General features: G+C 43.3%; 1 protein-coding gene and 1 long non-coding RNA gene across 17 annotated transcripts in view; one reads left to right on the top strand and one right to left on the bottom strand.

Annotated features, from left to right (window-relative positions):
* anks1b (ankyrin repeat and sterile alpha motif domain containing 1B) overlaps window positions 1-18,382 on the top strand; it is an 813,858-nt gene that overhangs the window by 262,544 nt on the left and 532,932 nt on the right. The window lies entirely within an intron of this gene.
* Window positions 3,841-18,382, bottom strand: part of LOC122561671 — a 63,791-nt gene continuing 49,249 nt past the window's right edge. The window contains exon 3 of the long non-coding RNA XR_006315084.1: window positions 3,841-3,918. This is a non-coding gene — a long non-coding RNA (uncharacterized LOC122561671). The remainder of the gene's footprint in view (window positions 3,919-18,382) is intronic.

Genomic DNA, 18,382 nt, shown 5'->3' with positions numbered 1-18,382 from the left:
GTTCTCCTTCAAACCTCACACTTATTATCACCATTCCTTCATTGTCACTGCAGCTAAATCCTGGAGCCCAAATCAAAACAGCACAGTGTAAGTACCTTCACCATCAATCTGCAGGAATCCAATAAAATGACTCACCACCTTCAACCACAGTGTCTTAACCACCAATGGCCACATCTTGTGCATGAATTTTAAGAAGTGCAACAAAATACAAAAATCACAGCATTTGAATGCAGTGTCAGCACTGTATATGCAAAGCTACACAAACATGTCAAACTGCCGGATGAGATGCAGCAAAAGCCTCATTTTAGAACATTCAAGAAGCCCTCCAGTGTACACATTCCATGTTCCTCATGCACAAAGACACTAACTCCACATATACAAAAAACATAAAGCAGCCTTTGTGTATCCACACATTCCAAGCTCCCCAAGCACACCATTCAAATTTCTGCACACCCAAACAGATTTATGTCTCCCTACACACCCCCCAAGGGTTCCAATCCCATTGACACTAAAATTCCAATCCTAACCAGCATAGTAATTTTATTCCTCCTTCTTTCAAGACCGTAATTTCCCCTCCCACATGGGCAAAGATGCCCTCCAACGCATCTCATCCATGTCCCGCACCTCCACCCTCAAATCCCTCCAACCGCAACAAGGACAGAACCACCTAGTCCTCACCTTGCACTCCACCAACCTCCGCATAAACTGCATCATCTGCCAACATTTCTGCCATCTACAGCAGATCCCAACACCAGGGATATATTTCCCTCCCACCCCTATCTGCTTTCCGCAAAGACCATTACCTCCATGACTACCTGGTCAGGTCCACGCCCCCAAAAAACCCACCCTCCCCTCCTGGGCAGCTTCCCGTGCCACCGCAGGAATTGCAAAACCTGCGCCCACACCTACCCCCTTACCTCCATCCAAGGCCCCAAAGGAGCCTTCCACATCCATCAAAATTTCACCTGCACTTCCTCAAATGTCATTTACTGTATCCGTTGCTCCCGATGCAGTCTCCTTTACATTGGGGAGACTGGACACCTTCTCGCAGTGCACTTTAGGGAACATCTCTGGGACACCCGCACCAACAATCCCCAACACCCCGTGGCCGAACATTTCAACTCCCCCTCCCACTCTGCCGAGGACATGCAGTTCCTGGGCTGCCTCCATCGCCACTCCCTCATCACCCGACGCCTGGAAGAAGAATGCCTCATCTTCCGCCTCAGAACACTTCAACCCCAAGGCATCAATGTGGACTTCACCAGTTTCCTCATTTCCCCTCCCCCCACCTTACCCTAGTTCCAACCTGCCAGTTCAGCACCATCCTCATGAGCTGTCCTACCTGCCAATCTTCCTTCCCACCCTATCCGCTCCACCCTCCTCTCTGACCTGTCACCTTCATCCCCACCTCCATCCACCTATCGCACTCTTAGCTACCTTCTCCCCAGCCTCACACCCCTCCCATTTATCTCTCCACCCTGGAGGCTCCCTGCCTCATTCCTCATGAAGGGCTCCTGCCCAACATGTCAATCTTCCTGCTCCTCGGATGCTGCCTGACCTGTTGTGCTTTTCCAGCACTACTCTAGTCTAGAGTCTGATCTTCAGCATCTGCAGTCCTCACTTTCGCCTAATTTTATTCCTTGCCTGGCTAGGCAAAATGCCAATCCTTGTGTACATTAAAGACTCCCTGACCTTTGAATACTGGAATATTTTGGTGCTATCCAGGACCAGAAGACCATTCCTTGTCTGTAGCCAGTGGCCATTCTCTCAGCTTATGAAGTATAAGCAAGCCTGGAGTTGCACAGGAAGAACAGCAACTTATTTGCATTTACATAGCATCTTTAAAGTTGTAAAACCTTTTAAGATATTTCACATGAGTAGTTCCAAACAAAATTTGAGACAGAGCCACATCAGGGGGGATTAGAATATCTGACCTAAAGTTGGCCAGTGAGAGAGGTTTCAAGGAACATCTTAAGAAATTCGAAGGAGCCAGTTAATGACATTTTTTAGACCTGGATCCAATCCTCACTGAAATCTTGCCCCTAAATATCCTGTAATCTAGTCCAGTTCCCTGTAACCATACTTATTCAGGACGGAATTTTTCCTTCAGTGAAGATGAACAAATTGGGTGACTTGTGCCTGATGATGTATTTGCCCCCTTCTTAGCATCCCACCATTTAACTTGTGGATAAGCAGGTTCTGTGGGGATTTTTCCTGACCTGCCATCAATTAAGGCTCTTGATTGGTCAATTAAGAGCCTCAACACACCACCCACCTGATTATCTGCCTTCCAGATGGATGAGCAAAGTGGCTAGTCTCCTGATTGGAAAGTAGGTCAACCTGTTAGCAGGGTTGGGGGTGGGCCTTCAGACTGGGTGCAATTTAAGGATTCTATGCGCAGTGTGCGCACAAGGTTGCAACTTTGCCTGACCGTCTACTGCGACTCTGCATGCTGTACACTTAACAAATCAGGTTGGCTTGTGCAATGTCTGCCCCATAACTTGTGAAGTCTTTTCCTGTGTTAAATAAAGTAACTTTTCATGGAGTTAATAAATTCCTTATCAACAATTGATTATAATTAATATGCCACACCACAGGATAAAAATTACAGATAAAACATTTTGTGGGATTCTTGAGAGATGCAATAATGTTGCATAAATGCTAGTTTGTTTTATTTGTATTTCACTAAGCCATCGCAAAATCTAAAAGTTCTGAAATAAAATAGACGCTTTTTAAAATATTTTATTATAGTAGAATGTTTTAAGCATGCACACACACAATATACAAATCTCACAAATGTGAAATCTGAAAGTGAGGCAAAATGTCAAAGGTCAGAGATGTAAGCATTTGTTCAACTGAACCAAACTACAATGTCAGAAAGTCAGTGTTCTTCCACATCCTTAGGAAATACCTTTTTGTTGTCTTTCTGTTTCATGCCTCAAGCCTTTCACTGGAAAATTATAGCTCTTGGGACATTGGAATAATAATGAGCTAATTAAAGTGCAGTCAGTGATCTCACTGGGATATAAAAAAAGGCAAGAAACCAATCAGGAGTCATAAATTGGAGAACAGCTGATGTGCAGAATAAGCAGCATTTTACCAAATGTTTACTCTTGCTTTTTTTTGGAATCTTCTGATCTGGGGTCGCAAATAGTTTCCAGGAACAGGACGAGCACTGACTACACAGTTCACTTCTTTAGCCATGAGTTGTAATTTGCAATAGAGACAAGAAAGGAAATACTTTGGCCTTCAGAATGACAGTGCAATCACTAGATGCTGGCCCGATCTCTCTTTTCAGGAGGTAGAACTGTAACCAGAGTGGAAATTGTGGGGGGAATATGCTGGAGTTTGCATGACAGGTCAGCTTGTGGGAATCCAAATGTATAGTGAATCTTTTCTGTCAAAATCTGAATGTTTCCTTGCATGGAAGATTGATTGCATTAGTAATGAATTACAACGGGAATGATGAAGATCATTAGCTGGGAAACTCTTTGCTCAATGAGCCTAATTATAAATGTATAAAGCCAGGGAAATTGTTAAACAACTTGACCCCTACATGAAACAGTGAATCACTGAGGGGCTTTTGTGAGCTTCCAGCTCAACTTGGTATCCTTTCAGTAACTTAAATTTGCTGAATCAAAGAAAATCAGCTGCATCAGGATTCCATGATTGTATCCATTTCAAATGTTTTCCTCATCCATGTGTTTATTTGTTTTAAAGAGAAAAAGTATTGCAAAGCTTTTACTCGTTGATGGGGTACGGATGTTGTGGCAAACGCCATTGTTTCTTGTCCATCCCTATTGCAGTTGTGAAGGGGGTAAGGCAAGCTGTCCTAATGACTTCCGTGGGCCACCTCAGAGGTCACCATATCAGTGTAGTTCTGGAGGCACATACTGGTCAGATGGCAGATTTAATTTACTGAAAGACAAGAGTAAACCAGACAGGTTTAATGTCAGCATTAGTGATACCAGTTTTTTATTCCAATTCTGTTTAAATACCTGAATTTAAGCTTCCCAGTTGTCTTGGTGGGATTTGAACTCTTGTCATTATGTCAGTAGCCATGATGAAGGAGAAGTGCTCCAAAAGCTTGTGATTTCAAATAAACCTTGTTGGACTATAACTTGGTATTGTGTGAATTCTGATTAAGTCAGTAGGCCAGGCCTTAGAGTCAGTAATCCGGTAACATTACCGTTATGCTGCGATGCTCGGTGATCTTCAGAATAAAACATTTCACAACTTGATTTTGCTTTGAAGGCAGGTGGCCGTATGCAGTCAATGGGTAACCAAAGTGTGGGATTATTACTTTGAAAATGCTGTACACCTGCACCCTTTTTGTCTGTGCTACATCAATTTGTGTTGTCTTGCCTTTGTCATATATTTTCTGTCTGATTTCTTTGTCATTACAAATCCCCATATCCACAATAGCTTTTGACTTGATTAATACATAACTTTGAAATGAGACCGGAAATAAATCCTTCTGCCCTGTCTAATTCTCTGATGTAGGAATGAGGAATTTTCAATCTCTGAAAGGTTCTGGAGCAAATACTCTCGGAAGTCAATCCAATATTATATACGTTTGACAAATGAAGCGTGCAGCAGCCTTTTCTGGTGGAGCATGAAGCTTTGGGATCGAAAAAAGCTATTGTATAAATTTTTAATTGAGGAAGCCCAAATCTCTAGCTTGGAGCTGGGAATGGAATGTAATTGCACTCCTGCCAGGGAGAACTGCTGTGCAGCATGGATCAAAGTTTAGGTTGGATCAGATCTATGTCCTCTCATCTCAGCACTGATGGCTTTCCCAGAGAGCTAGTGTGCTCCTTTACTTCAGTTCAGGAGACATTCCTCTATTATCAAAACAACAATAATTGAAATCACTAGAGTGACACTCCCATCCAGTTTCTGGGCTGTGGACAGATGTGAAAATGATTTATATTTTGGATCACTCCCCAGGGTAATCTGACACATGACCTACTTGGACGAGGTGTGGCCAGTGTCCCTAAACTGCTCTCTTCTACAGGAATCCAATCTACTGAAAGACTCTTTTGTTGTTGCTGAATTAACATATTGCAAAACCAGTGCCTTGTTATCCTTGTTCTTTCTTTGTATTTCTCAAAACTAATTAATATGAAAGAAGGAACGTTATGCACATTTTAACATGCTTTATTTTATCAAGTTAAGCTCCTTTCCACTGGTCAGAATTAATTTTTAGCTATTTAAACTGCAGAAACAGATTGCTTTTGCATTAATTATGTCCAAAGTCTTTCCACAAATTTAATTGTAATATTCGTATTATAATGGAGGAAGCTGGCGAAACAAAACCTTCATTCTCCATCAGCATGTGATTTTACAACCATCTGGTCAGTCCGTCTGTGCTCACATGTTTAGTCAAGATCGTGCTGAAAATTATTCAGCTTTGTAAAAACAGCAAGATTAATTGACTTGTGCTTTGCTGTTTTATCCTGTTATTTTAAGCCCTTTTCAAAAGGGAGGTCTTGGCATTGTGGTATTGTCAGTGGAGTAGTAATCCAGAGACCCAGCTAATGTTCTGGGGACCTACATATGAATCGCACAACAACAGATGGTGGATTTTGATAATTCCAATTGAAAAACATCAGAAATTATACAGTAATGATGATCATGAAACCATTGTCGATTGTCATTAAAGCCCGTCTGGTTCACTAATGTCCTTTAGGGGAGGAAACTGCCATCCTTGGCTGGGGCTATATATCACTCCAGACCCACAGCGATGTGGTTGACACTTAACTGCTTTCTGAAATGACCTAAAAAGCCATTCATTTGTATCAACCGTTAAAAAGTCTCAAACAAAAAAGGAATGAAACGAGATGGGCCATCTGGCATTGAATAAGGCAACAGAAGCAGAGGCCCTGTCACCTAGGCTGCAGTATAAGGATGCAGATAATATACTGCAATTGTACAAAACCCTAGTTAGACCCCACTTACATTTCTGAGAGCAGACCTGGGCACCACACCTTAGGAAGGATGTTTTGGCCAAGGACGGAGTTCAACGCAGGTTTGGAAGGGTGGTACCCGCACTTTAGGGTTAAGTTACGAGAAGAGATTAGACATTCTCTCAAATTTATAAGGCCAAGGGTGATCTAATCAAAGTCTTCATGGTATTAACAGGGAAAGATGATAGATGATGAGATATTATTTCCATTGGTTAAAGATTCTTGAACCCAGGGGCATATTCTAAGAATTAGGACCAGGCCATTTTAGGAGAGATGTTAGAAAGCACTTCTACATGCAAGCGTAGTGGAGGTTTGAAACTCTCTTCCTCATATCATTAATTAATGCTAGTTCAACTGTTAAATTTCAATCTGAGCTCACCAAAATTTTATGAAGCAAGTGTATTAAGAGATATGAAGTTATGCCATAAGTTAGCCATGATCATAATGAAGAGTGGAGCAGGCTTGGGCAAGCTGAATGGCCTACTCCCAATCCAATGTTCCTATGTAACCCTGCAAAGTTTCCTTTACCCCAACTCTGATTCCAGACACCACAACGTGTCAAATATGGCAAGGGAATCCTTTGGAACCCCATAGCCATGACCGCTACTTCCGCTAATGGAGGAGTACTCCTGTACGGTAAACTTTGAGGAAGCACTGAGGATGGTAGGGGTGCAGAAATTATTCTGGGTGGGAAACTTAAATGTCCATTACAAGGAGTGCCTCAGCAGAAGCATTAATGATTAGGTCAGTTTCTAAAGGATATTGCTGCTAGACTGGCTGTGTAGTAGGAAGTGTGGAAACCAAGAGAGAAAACATTCTTGACCTTACCTTCATCAATCCATCTGCTGTTGATGCATTTGTCCATCACAGTGTTGGTAAAAGTGACCATCGCACAGTCCTTGTGGACTTGAGTGTTGCCATCATGTTGGAGATACACTCCATTGTTTTGTGTGGACCTATCATCATACTAAATGGGATAAATTATAAACAGATGCAGCAATTAAAGAATGATATTGATGAGGCAGCACAATGTGAAGGTCATGGCCTGGCACATCCCCAACTCTAATATCACCATCAAACCATGGGATTGACTCTGGTTCAATGGAGAGTGCAGGAGGGCATGCTGGGAGCAGCATCAGGCATACCTGAACATGAGGTGTTAACCTGCTGAAGCTACAACACAGGACTATTTGCCTGCAAAACAGGATAAGCAACAAATGACAGAGAGCGCGAACCAATTCGGCAATCAGTGGATCAGGTCTAAGCTCAGTAATCCTGTCACATCCAGTTGTGAAGATGGTGGACAATTAAGCAAACACGTTGGCAGAGGAGGCGGCTCCACAAATATCTCTACCATCAATGATGGAAGAGCCCAAAAGATCAGTTCAAAAGATAAGGCTGAATAATTTGGAATAGTTTTCAGCCAGGGGTGACAGGTGGATGATCCATCTTGTCCTCTTCCAGAGATCTCTAGACTCTAAGGCCAGTTTTCGGTCAAGTTGATTCATTCCACATTATCATCAAAAGGTAGCTGGTAACACTGGATTCTGCCAAGGTTGTGGGTGCTGACCACAATCTACCAATTGCACTAAAGATTGGTGCTCCAGAAATTGTCACTTGCCAAGCTAAGTGGTTCCAGTACCAGCTAAAAGACTAATTTTTAGCTCTATCCCCCTCTTTGAAAAGACAAACCAGATATAACCCCCTATAATTGCACATAAAAGTCATCACAGTTAGTTGTACTGAAAACCTATCCATTGAAAATTGCCACAAGTGAGACTCATTTACTCAGATTTTTATAAACACAGAAGCAAAAATTACTAGAATATGGCTCATTCTATTCAGCAGGTTAAATGGTGGGATTGGGAGCAATTTTAAACCTTCTGCAGCTTTACCTCTATTGTGAATGGATATTCTCAAGATGAGAATATCATGGCTTGGAAAGGGTGGACGCTAGGAAATTGTTTCCGTTAGGCGAGGAGACTAGGACCCGTGGACACAGCCTTAGAATTAGAGGGGGTAAATTCAGAACAGAAATGCGGAGACATTTGTTCAGCCAGAGAGTGGTGGGCCTGTGGAATTCATTGCCACAGAGTGCAGTGGAGGCTGGGACGCTAAATGTCTTCAAGGCAGAGATTGATAAATTCTTGATGTCACAAGGAATTAAGGGCTACGGGGAGAATGCGGGTAAGTGGAGTTGAAATATCCATCAGCCATGATTGAATGGCAGAGTGGACTCGAAGGGCCGAATGGCCTTACTTCCGCTCCTATGTCTTATGGTCTTATGGTTTTATGATATGATTTGGAGGAGCCGGTTTTGGACTGGGGTAGGTAAAGTTAAAAATCAGGTAGATAAAAGTGAGGACAGCAGATGCTGGAGATCAGAGTCTAGATTAGAGTGGTGCTGGAAAAGCACAACAGGTCAGGCAGCATCCGAGGAGCAGGAAAGTTGATGTTTCAGGCAAAACCCTTCATGAGGAATGAGGCAGGGATCCTCCGGGGTGGAGAGATAAATGGAAGGGGTGTGAGCCTGGGGAGAAGGTAGCTAAGAGTGCGATAGGTGGATGGAGGTGGGGGATGAAGGTGACAGGTCAGAGAGGAGGTGGAGTGAATAGGTGGGAAGGAAGATTGGCAAGTAGGACAGCTCATGAGGATGGTGCTGAACTGGCAGGTTGGAACTGGGGTAAGGTGGGGGAGGGGAAATGAGGAAACTGGTGAAGTCCACATTGATGCCTTGGGGTTGAAGTGTTCTGAGGCGGAAGCCAAGGCGTTCTTCCTCCAGGTGTTGGGTGATGAGGGAGTGGCGGTGGAGGAGGCCCAGGACCTGTAAGTCCTCAACAGAGTGGGAGGGGGAGTTGAAATGTTTGGCCATAGGGCGGTGTGATTGATTGATGCAGTGTCCCAGAGATGTTCCCTAAAATGCTCTGCGAGAAGGCGTCCTTTGCGGCCTGAGATGGAGGTGAGGGGGGAGGTGTGGGCACAGGTTTTGCAATTTCTGCGGTGGTCGGGGAGGGTGTGTTGTTGGGGGGCATGGACTTGACCAGGTAGTCACGGAGGGAACGGTTTTTGCGGAAAACAGATAGGGGTGAGGAGGGAAATATATCTCTGGTGGTGGGGTCCGTTTGTAGATGGCAGAAATGTTGGTGGATGACGCGGTTTATACGGAGGTTGGTAGGGTGGAAGGTGAGGACCAGGGGGGTTTCTGTCCTTGTTACGGTTGGAGGGGTGGGGTTTGAGGGCGGAGGTGCGGCAGGTGGATGAGATGCGTTGGAGGGCATCTTTAACCACGTGGGAAGGGAAATAAGATCTTTAAAGAAGGAGGCCATCTGGTGTGTTCTGTGGTGGAACTGGTCCTCCTGGGAGCAGATACAGTGGAGGCAGAGGAATTGGCGCAAAACCTGCGCCCACACCACCTCCCTCATCTCCATCCAAGGCCCCAAAGGAACCTTCCACATCCATCACGGTTTCATCTGCGCATCCACCAATGTCATTTATTGTATCCGTTGCTCCCGATGCGGTCTCCTTTGCATTGGGGAGACTGGACAACTTCTCGTAGAGCGATTTAGGGAACATCTCCGGGACACCCGCACCAATCAACCCCACCGCCCCGTGGCCGAACATTTCAATTCCCCCTCCCACTCTGCCGAGGACAGGCAGGCCGTGGGCCTTCTCCACTGCCACTCCCTCACCATCCGCCGCCTGGAGGAAGAACACCTCATCTTCTGCCTCGTAACACTGCAACCCCAGGGCATCAATGTGGACTTCACCAGTTTCCTCATTTCCCCTCCCCCCACCTTATCCCAGTTCCAACCTGTCAGCTCAGCACTGCCCTCATGACCTGTCCTACCTGCCAATCTTCCTGCCTCCTATCCACTCTACTCTCTTCTCCGACTTATCACGTTCATCCCCACTTCCATCTACCTATTGCACTCTTAGCTACCTTCTCCCCAGCCTCACACCCCTCCCATTTATCTCTCCACCCCAGAGGCTCCTTGCCTCATTCCTGATGAAGGGCTTTTGCCTGAAACGTCTATTTTCCTGCTCCTCGGATGCTGCCTGACCTGCTTGCTTTTCCAGCACCACTCTAATCTTGACAAAATTAAAAAATCTCACAACACCAGGTTATAGTTCAACAGGATTATTTGGAAGCACTGACTTTTGAAGCGCTGCTTCTTCTTCTTCATGTGGTTATGAAGCAGAACCATAAGACACAGAATTTATAGCAAAAGATTACAGTGTTATGCAGCTGAAATGATCTGTTCAACAAAACTAGATTAAGTCTTTCATCTTTTAGAATGGGTTTGCTAGTTTTTGTTCATCTCCATTCAAGGCCCCAAAGGAACTTTCCACATCCATCACGGTTTCATCTGCGCATCCACCAATGTCATTTATTGTATCCGTTGCTCCCGATGCGGTCTCCTTTGCATTGGGGAGACTGGACACCTTCTCGTAGAGCGATTTAGGGAACATCTCCGGGACACCCGCACCAATCAACCCCACCGCCCCGTGGCCAAACATTTTAACTACCCCTCCCACTCTGCCGAGGACATGCAGGTCGTGGGCCTTCTCCACTGCCACTCCAGATAAGTTCCAGAACTTTTTTTAAGTCACATTCTCAAGATAACTTAAGGTCCCGGAATAGCGGGACTATCTTACGCTGAAAGATTGGAGCAACTGGGCTTGTATACACTTGAGTTTAGAAGGCTGAGAGGAGATCTGATTGAGACGTATAAGATTATTAAAGGATTGAACAGTCTGGAGGCAGGAAGCATGTTTCCGCTGATGGGTGAGCCCCGAACCAGAGGACACACTTTAAAAATAAGGGGTAGGCCATTTAGAACAGAGTTGAGGAGAAACTTCTTCACCCAGAGAGTGGTGGGTGTATGGAATGCTCTGCCCCAGAAGGCTGTGGAGGCCAAGTCTCTGGATACTTTCAAGAAAGAGTTGGATAGAGTTCTTAAGGATAGTGGGATCAAGGGTCACGGGGATAAGGCAGGATCAGGATACTGATTGAGGATGATCAGCCATGATCATAATGAATGGTGGTGCTGGCTCGAAGGGCAGAATGGCCTACTCCTGCACCTATTGTCTATTGTTTTATAATACAAGGTGCCAACTCAGTTCAGAGAATGCATTTAAAGGTGTGAGGTTAAAGTCTGTCTGTATCCTAATCTTGAGTCAGACTGGTTCTGTTTCCAAAGTGGTACTTACAAATTATTACATGGTTTGTCTGCCTTTAGGTTATGCATTTTTTGAGCAAAATAGAATGTATCTGCAAATATAAATTCATCCCATAAACTTAGATGTGTGTGTACGTGCAGGGGAGACAGACAGACTGAGTGAGTGTGAGTGCATGAGAGAGACTATTTGCGTGTGTGTGTGGTAGGGTATGAGGCCATCCCCATGGGTACTGAACCTCACTATCAGCCTCTGCTCGGCCACTTTGGTTTGTTGCCTGTCCCGAAGTCCGCCCTGGGAGTATGGTCACCCGAAGGTCTGAGGCCGAATGTCCCAGACTGCTGAAGTGTTCTCCGACTGGGAGGGAATGCTCCTGCCCTGGTGATTGTTGTGCGGTGTCCATTCATCTGTTGTTGTAGCCTCTGCTTGGTCTCACCAAAGCACAATGTCTGAGGGCATCCTTGCCTGCAGCATATGAGATAGACAACATTGGCCAAGTCAATGAGTACCTGCTGCATACATGGTGGATGGTGTCCTTATGTAAAATGATGGTATCCGTGTTGACACTCTTGACATGTCTTGCAATGGCTTCTATGACAGGGTTGTATGCTGTTGTGGTTGATGTTGTCCTGGGCCGTTTGCTGTGAACAATGATCTGTTTAAGGTTTGGTGGTTGTTTAAAGGCAAGAAGTGGAGGTGTGGAGAAGGTCTTGGTGAGGTGCTTATCCTCATCAATAATGTGTTATGGGCTGAGAGGCACATCGCATAGTTTCTCCACTCCCGGGAAGTACTGAACAATGAAGGGTACCCTTTCAGTCCCATCCCTTGTCTGTCTCCTGAGGAGGTCATTACAATTTCTCGCTGTGGCACGTCTGAACTAGTGATCAATGAGATGAGCATCATACCTTGTTCTTATGAAGGCGACCTTGAGTACTTTCACGTGTCCGTCACATTCCTCCTCCCCTGAACAAATCCTGTGTATGCGTAGGGCTTATCTGTAAGGAATAGCTGTTTTAATATATTTGGGGTGGAAGCTAGAGAAGTGTAGCATTGAGGCTATTCATGGGTTTGTGCTAGAGTGAGGTGCTGAATTGCCCGTCGCGTACATAGGATTTGTTCAGATGAGGAGGAACTGACTTCGCATAATGAAAATTGGCTAAGCAGAGGCTGATGGTCAAGTTTGGTACCTATGAGGATGGCCTCAACTGGAACCTTGGGTTCGAGTCACACTGTGACCCCACTGTAGTGCGTACACACTCGCACCTTCTCAGACACTTGTACCCCATCTCTCTCTCTCTCTCTCTCTCTCGTGAGCGCACACACACACAGACTTTACCAAGCTTGCACACATGCAAGCACATACTCTCTAAATGCACTCTCACTCACTCTGCCTCTCTCTCCTTCACTTACACACACATCTAAGTTTATGGGTGAATTTATATTTGCAGATGCATTCTATTTTGCGCAAAAAAATGCGTAACCTACAGGCAAACCATGAAATAATTTGTAAGTTCCACTTTGGAAATAGAACCAGTCTCACTCAAGATTGTGATACAGACAGACTTTAACCCTACACCTTTAGTGCATTGTCTGAGCTAAGATGGTACCTTTTGTTATAAAACTTTAAATTATCTTGAGAATGTAACTTAAAAGAAGTTCTGGGATTTATATAATAAAGAACAAAAACTAGCAAACCCATTCTAAAAGAGGAAAGACTTAATCTAGATTTGTTCAATAGATCGGCACGGTGGCACAGTGGTTAGCACTGCTGCCTCACAGCGCCAGAGACCCGGGTTCAATTCCCGCCTCAGGCGACTAACTGTGTGGAGTTTGCACGTTCTCCCCGTGTCTGCGTGGGTTTCCTCCGGGTGCTCCGGTTTCCTCCCACAGTCCAAAGATGTGCAGGGCCAGGTGAATTGGCTATACTAAATTGTCCGTAGTGTTAGGTAAGGGGTAAATGTAGGGGTATGGGTGGGTTTCGCTTCGGCGGGTCGGTGTGGACTTGTTGGGCCGAAGGGCCTGTTTCCACACTGTAAGTAATCTAATCAATAAAAGATCATTTCAGCTGCATGACACTGTAATCTTTTGCTATAAATTCTGTGTCTTATGGTTCTGCTTCACAACCACCTGATGAAGGAGCAGCGCTACAAAAGCTAATGCTTCCAAATAAACCTGTTGGACAATTATCTGGTGTTGTGTGATTTTTAAACTTTGTCACAAACTTAGTGCCAACTTCCAGCTTCAGGTCTACCTACAACTGTTGGACTAGACAGGCAGACAGTGATCCCATTGGAAGCAAGCGGGAGTCTCATTAGCCATTGCAAGTCTTGGACCAATGATCTTTCTGGGTTCCTAAAGAAATGTTAATCTTCAGTGATACGTTAGACTGTTATCTATAGGCAACAAAGCATGGAATCCTAACGCTTCAGTGGAAGTTCAAGGGATAGCTGGAAGCAGGGCTGAGAATATTGGTAACTTATTGATTTAGCAATTGTAAAATGTTAGAAGTACCTGAATTGCTTTCTGTGCCCCTGTCCAGTTCCAGCCCCTACCTTTTCATCCATTAAATGTGTCACTGCAAGTCCAAGTTCCATGACTACTCTTTCACAATTCTTGCCTTTCCACTGGGGCAAGTTGGCCTACAAAACATAAACATCTCCTTTTGAACGACTTTTCCATCTGACCCCTCTAAGTAATTAAGGAGCATCACCAATGTTATGAATCTGTTAGAATCAGACCCTAAGCTGCCTTAAATGTTGAAGACCAAGCTTGTGCCTATACAGAAATGATGAAAAAATGCTACCAACCACAAATGTGAAACAATATTGACATGTTAACTAGTGCAGAACATGAAAATCTCTTTATAGTTCCATTTATTACTACCTTCCATTGGCATATGTCAGAATGATTTACAAGTTAACTCTCAATGCTGTTAATACTATTTAGCCACAGCATGAACATTCCTTCTTGCAGTCCAAGTCCAAGTCTGGATAAATCTCTGTCCCTGAAACTAAACTCCTCATAGATGATGTACCTCATGAGTATTATCAATATGACCCTTAATGCAGGGTCATCAGAGGAGCTCTTAATTTATCTCTTGGTTTTTTTTAAAACCAAAATCTATTATTAGTAATTCACGGACTTGTAGTCAATACCAATTGAAACTTGAATTCCTATACAAGCCTTTGAATATCTCCTCGTTTCAAGCCCTTGACATGCATCAGCCACAAGTTTCTCAGCTGGGATGTTGTGCTACTATAGACCCTGAATTCAATGAGAGAAATGAGTGTGGGTCAAGCCTGGTGACATATTGAACTTGCTTTGGATAGCATTGAGGCTGTGTGATCCTTCAGATCCTTTTGAAATTCTTATCCAATGTAATGCCAGTGTTCCATTAGATTTCAAATAATCTCATAATATGCAATGTGAAAAGTAGGTCCATTTCAAAGACGCTCATTGATTTTAGAGTTTATATGGACTGCACTGGATTTTTCAAAATCAAATAGTTTTTTTCTTCTGCTATGCTAAAGTATTGAGTACTCTATTTATCAAATTGAAATTTGCCTGTTACTTAGAAAAATGCATCAATCGTTGATGCCTAAAATCTAATCAAAAACAGTGGGAGCACACTAAATGTATCCAAGACACAACCTTGTGTCTTTCTGAAAAAGATTTAATATTCTTTTTGCAGTCACTTGGGCTTAATATCATAGCCTAGGTATTCCTATTATATATTTGATTTTTTAAATACCCTTTTCAGGTTAGATTTTCTAGTTTCTGTGTCTGCCTTTAACAATGTAGTCACTAGGAATGTAGGAAGTCAAGAAGCACATTCAAGTCTGTTATAACATTCATTTTGATCATAGCTAAACTACACCATAATTCCAGTCACCCACCTTTGTTCCATTTACTGACATCAAATTTCACCTAAATTTATCAAACTCCATTTAAAATTATTAGGTCATCCATCCCCAACAGTTGAGTTATACGGTTGTACTACAAATGAAGATACTCATTAACCACATCAATACACATTGGCAAATTATTGCTACACATACTCAGACTATGGTAGCTCACTTCAACGTTTAAGAGTGGGAGTGTTGGAAAACAATATGCTCCTGATTATAGATGAAAAAAAGATGGTCCAACCAAATATCACAAACTCATCTCTTGTTCTTGCAATAAGGGGAACCAAACTGGTCCATATCCTGTTCTAATTCACTATCATCTTCTGTCTTGACTTAAGGATTTCTGCCAGTTCTCCGTGTATCCTATTTTACCATGACAACATCTATTCAGGCTCTGGATTAGTGGTCCTCCTCTTTCTACGAGAATCTCAGGGAGTCCCTCTCTCACTGCAACTCCCAGGTACTCCATGCTACTTTCTCCCCACCCCCACCCTCCTCTAGCTTATCTCTCCACACTTCAGGCTCTCTGCCTTTATTCCTGATGAAGGGCTTTTGCCCCAAATGCCAATTTCGCTGCTCCTTGGATGCTGCCTGAACTGCTGTGCTCTTCCAGCACCACTAATCCAGAATCTGGTTTCCAGCATCTGCAGTCAGTTTTTACCTCATCTATTCAGGCTGCCTATTCCCAGCAAAACAATTGGAAAATTTTCAAGTAATATGCCAATCATAGCATTTGTTAAAAACAACAGTAACATTGGTATTTTCTTTTTTACCTTATTGATTTTATTAGATGGACTGTCATGGTGGAAAATTCCACAGCTATGGGCCTTCAAATCCATTGTTGGAATAGTTTAATCTAGTTGCGCTCAAATTGAGTTTTACAAACATTGGAACACATATTCATTCCTTGCAAGTACTTTCATGTTATTTTTCCTCTTAGCATCTCAGAGTTATTCCAAGTCAATTTCCTTTGAGCAAAGTTTAGCAGTCTTTCAGAGGTACTTAAATTCAAGATTCACAGATGCATCGATAATTCGCATAATGAGCTATAGTAGAAAGGATAGCAACCTCCTGGGCTAAGCTCTGTGGAAGTTAGGTACTTGGCTTGAGAGGTGACTAATTTATTTTTCCTATTCAACGAGTTAATCTAAAAACAGCCTTTTGGAGGGCTTTTGGAGCAGCTTATTTACTGAGCGGGTTTGTTCCAGTGCCATCAGCCTAATGGATTCTTTGAAGCATTCTTGCTCTTGAGTATCTCAGAGGGGAAGTTTAACTTCCATCAAGCAGTCAAAAGTCCAATACTCATTTTCCCCCTTAGCGAGGTTTGCTTTCCATGATCGAGTTGCTATCAGCTAGGCTTTTTCTTGCACATAAGAGGTAAAATAATTGTGTGATCAAATTGATGAGAAGAATTTGTTTTCATAATTTGCAAATTATGTAATCAATTTACTTTTAAATGAGAAATCATTTCAAGCATTTGTTCAAAAAATTCACAATTTGAATGCTTTTTAAAAATGAAACAATACTTTTGCTCATATATACACGTTATGTAGACATATAGACCAGTAAATGACCAGAGTAAATGACAAATAAATTCCTAGAAAATGTTATATCCAATGCTATCACTTATATTCCTCTGTCAATTTTTTTTCCAGGTACTTATGCAGCTCTGATACATTCAGCATTCTGTATTAATGGTATCTTGAGTTGTCATGGTAAGGTTAGTCAAATGGGTGGTATTGATTGATTAAGTTTCTTTAGAACATATTGAGAGACACTTGAGGTAGAGTTTTTTTTAAAAAGCAGAAGAATGGGTGCGTTTGGTGTCAATTAATTTGCTGTCTCCACCACCGAGACAGCCTGCTGTACTGCACACAATGCAGCTTGTTAAAACTTGTCTGGCTAGCCTCTTGGCCTATCCCAAGGCAATCAAAGGCTGGTAATTTCTGTCCCCTAAATGTTAACAGTCAAGGCTGACTCTTCTCTCGATCCAATAGTGAGAAGATGGACCTTTTTCTCACTGCTGGTATATTGGGTAGGAGGCAAGGGCAGGCAGTGACTTTTAGAGGCTATAGCTTTGCCCCTCAGTTCCTCATATTGCCCCAGATTGGGATAAATGGAGGCCCCCTGACAATCGGGAAGGCAGTTTGTCCTGTGTACCCAGACTGGCAACTGGGCACCTTTCTCACCTGCCAGGAAGGTAAGTAATTTGAAAGTAATAAGTTGAGGCCCTTAATTTGCTGTTAATTCACAATGTAAGGGATTTAACTGAGAGAGAGTTGGGAAAGTCTCATTGGATCCAGTTTCAGCTAAGGAAATAAGCAGAGGAGTGGACAGTCATTTCAGGGCTTCCTAAGCCAATCTTCTCAGGTTTCACAGAGAGATCACAATGATAGCTAATGGCTGGGGTCGGTGAGAATCTGGAGTGTGGGGATGTATCCAATGGATGTAGTCATATCCGGTACCACAGAAGATGATTGTTGAAGATCAGTCATCGCAGCTCTGCGACATCTTGGCAGGAGTTCCTCGAGGTAGATAATTTCTAGTTAACCTGTTCAGAGATGTTACTGTGGAGAGATCCATCTGGAGTACGGGGTCCTGCCTCCTAGCTTAGAGGCAGGGGCACTAGCAGTGTGCTGGAAGAGTCTAGTTCTTCAGAGAAGTGTCCTAATTTAAGCATTTGGATCTGCTTCAACCATGATTTTCCTTCTGTCATAGGGTCACAAGTGGAGATGTTCACTGATGACTCCACAATGTTCTGCATCATTCACAATTCCACAGATGCTGAAACAGTTCATGGCCAAATGTGACAAGATCTGGATAATGTCCAGGTTTGAACTGACAGGTGGCAAGTAACATTGGCACCACATAAATAATACAATACCTTGCCAAGCATAACCGTGAATCAATACAGATGTCTATGGCAAGTTACCAGATATTGTGCCTGAAGAGGAATAGAGAATGCACAGGAGATTGTTTATCTGGATCCATAGAGACCAACCAAAAATGAGAGACACCTTTTTTCAGAATGACCACCCAAGCTATCAATGGTAAACTGTTGTGCCTTGATGTGGAGCTTGACTTCATGGTTACAAGAGGAAGTGTTTCTTGTGGGGAAATGTGTTGGGAAAATTGGTGTTTGTAATGTCCAAGAAGTTCAACTTCCATTAAAGCTTTACCAGAGTTATCATCTGCCCCATGCAAGTATTTCTTGAATAATAATAAAGAGCAATGGAAATCAGGAGAATTGATGGTGCACCCTTTGTTGTGCTGCATAGGCAGCACTATAAAATATCTACCATTGCTGAGAACTGACCTTACACAGAG

The sequence above is a fragment of the Chiloscyllium plagiosum genome, chromosome 23, assembly GCF_004010195.1.
Source record: "Chiloscyllium plagiosum isolate BGI_BamShark_2017 chromosome 23, ASM401019v2, whole genome shotgun sequence".
Lineage (NCBI taxonomy): Eukaryota > Metazoa > Chordata > Chondrichthyes > Orectolobiformes > Hemiscylliidae > Chiloscyllium > Chiloscyllium plagiosum.
Note: the sequence above shows the minus strand (reverse complement) of the source record. Positions and strands in the feature narration are given on the sequence as shown.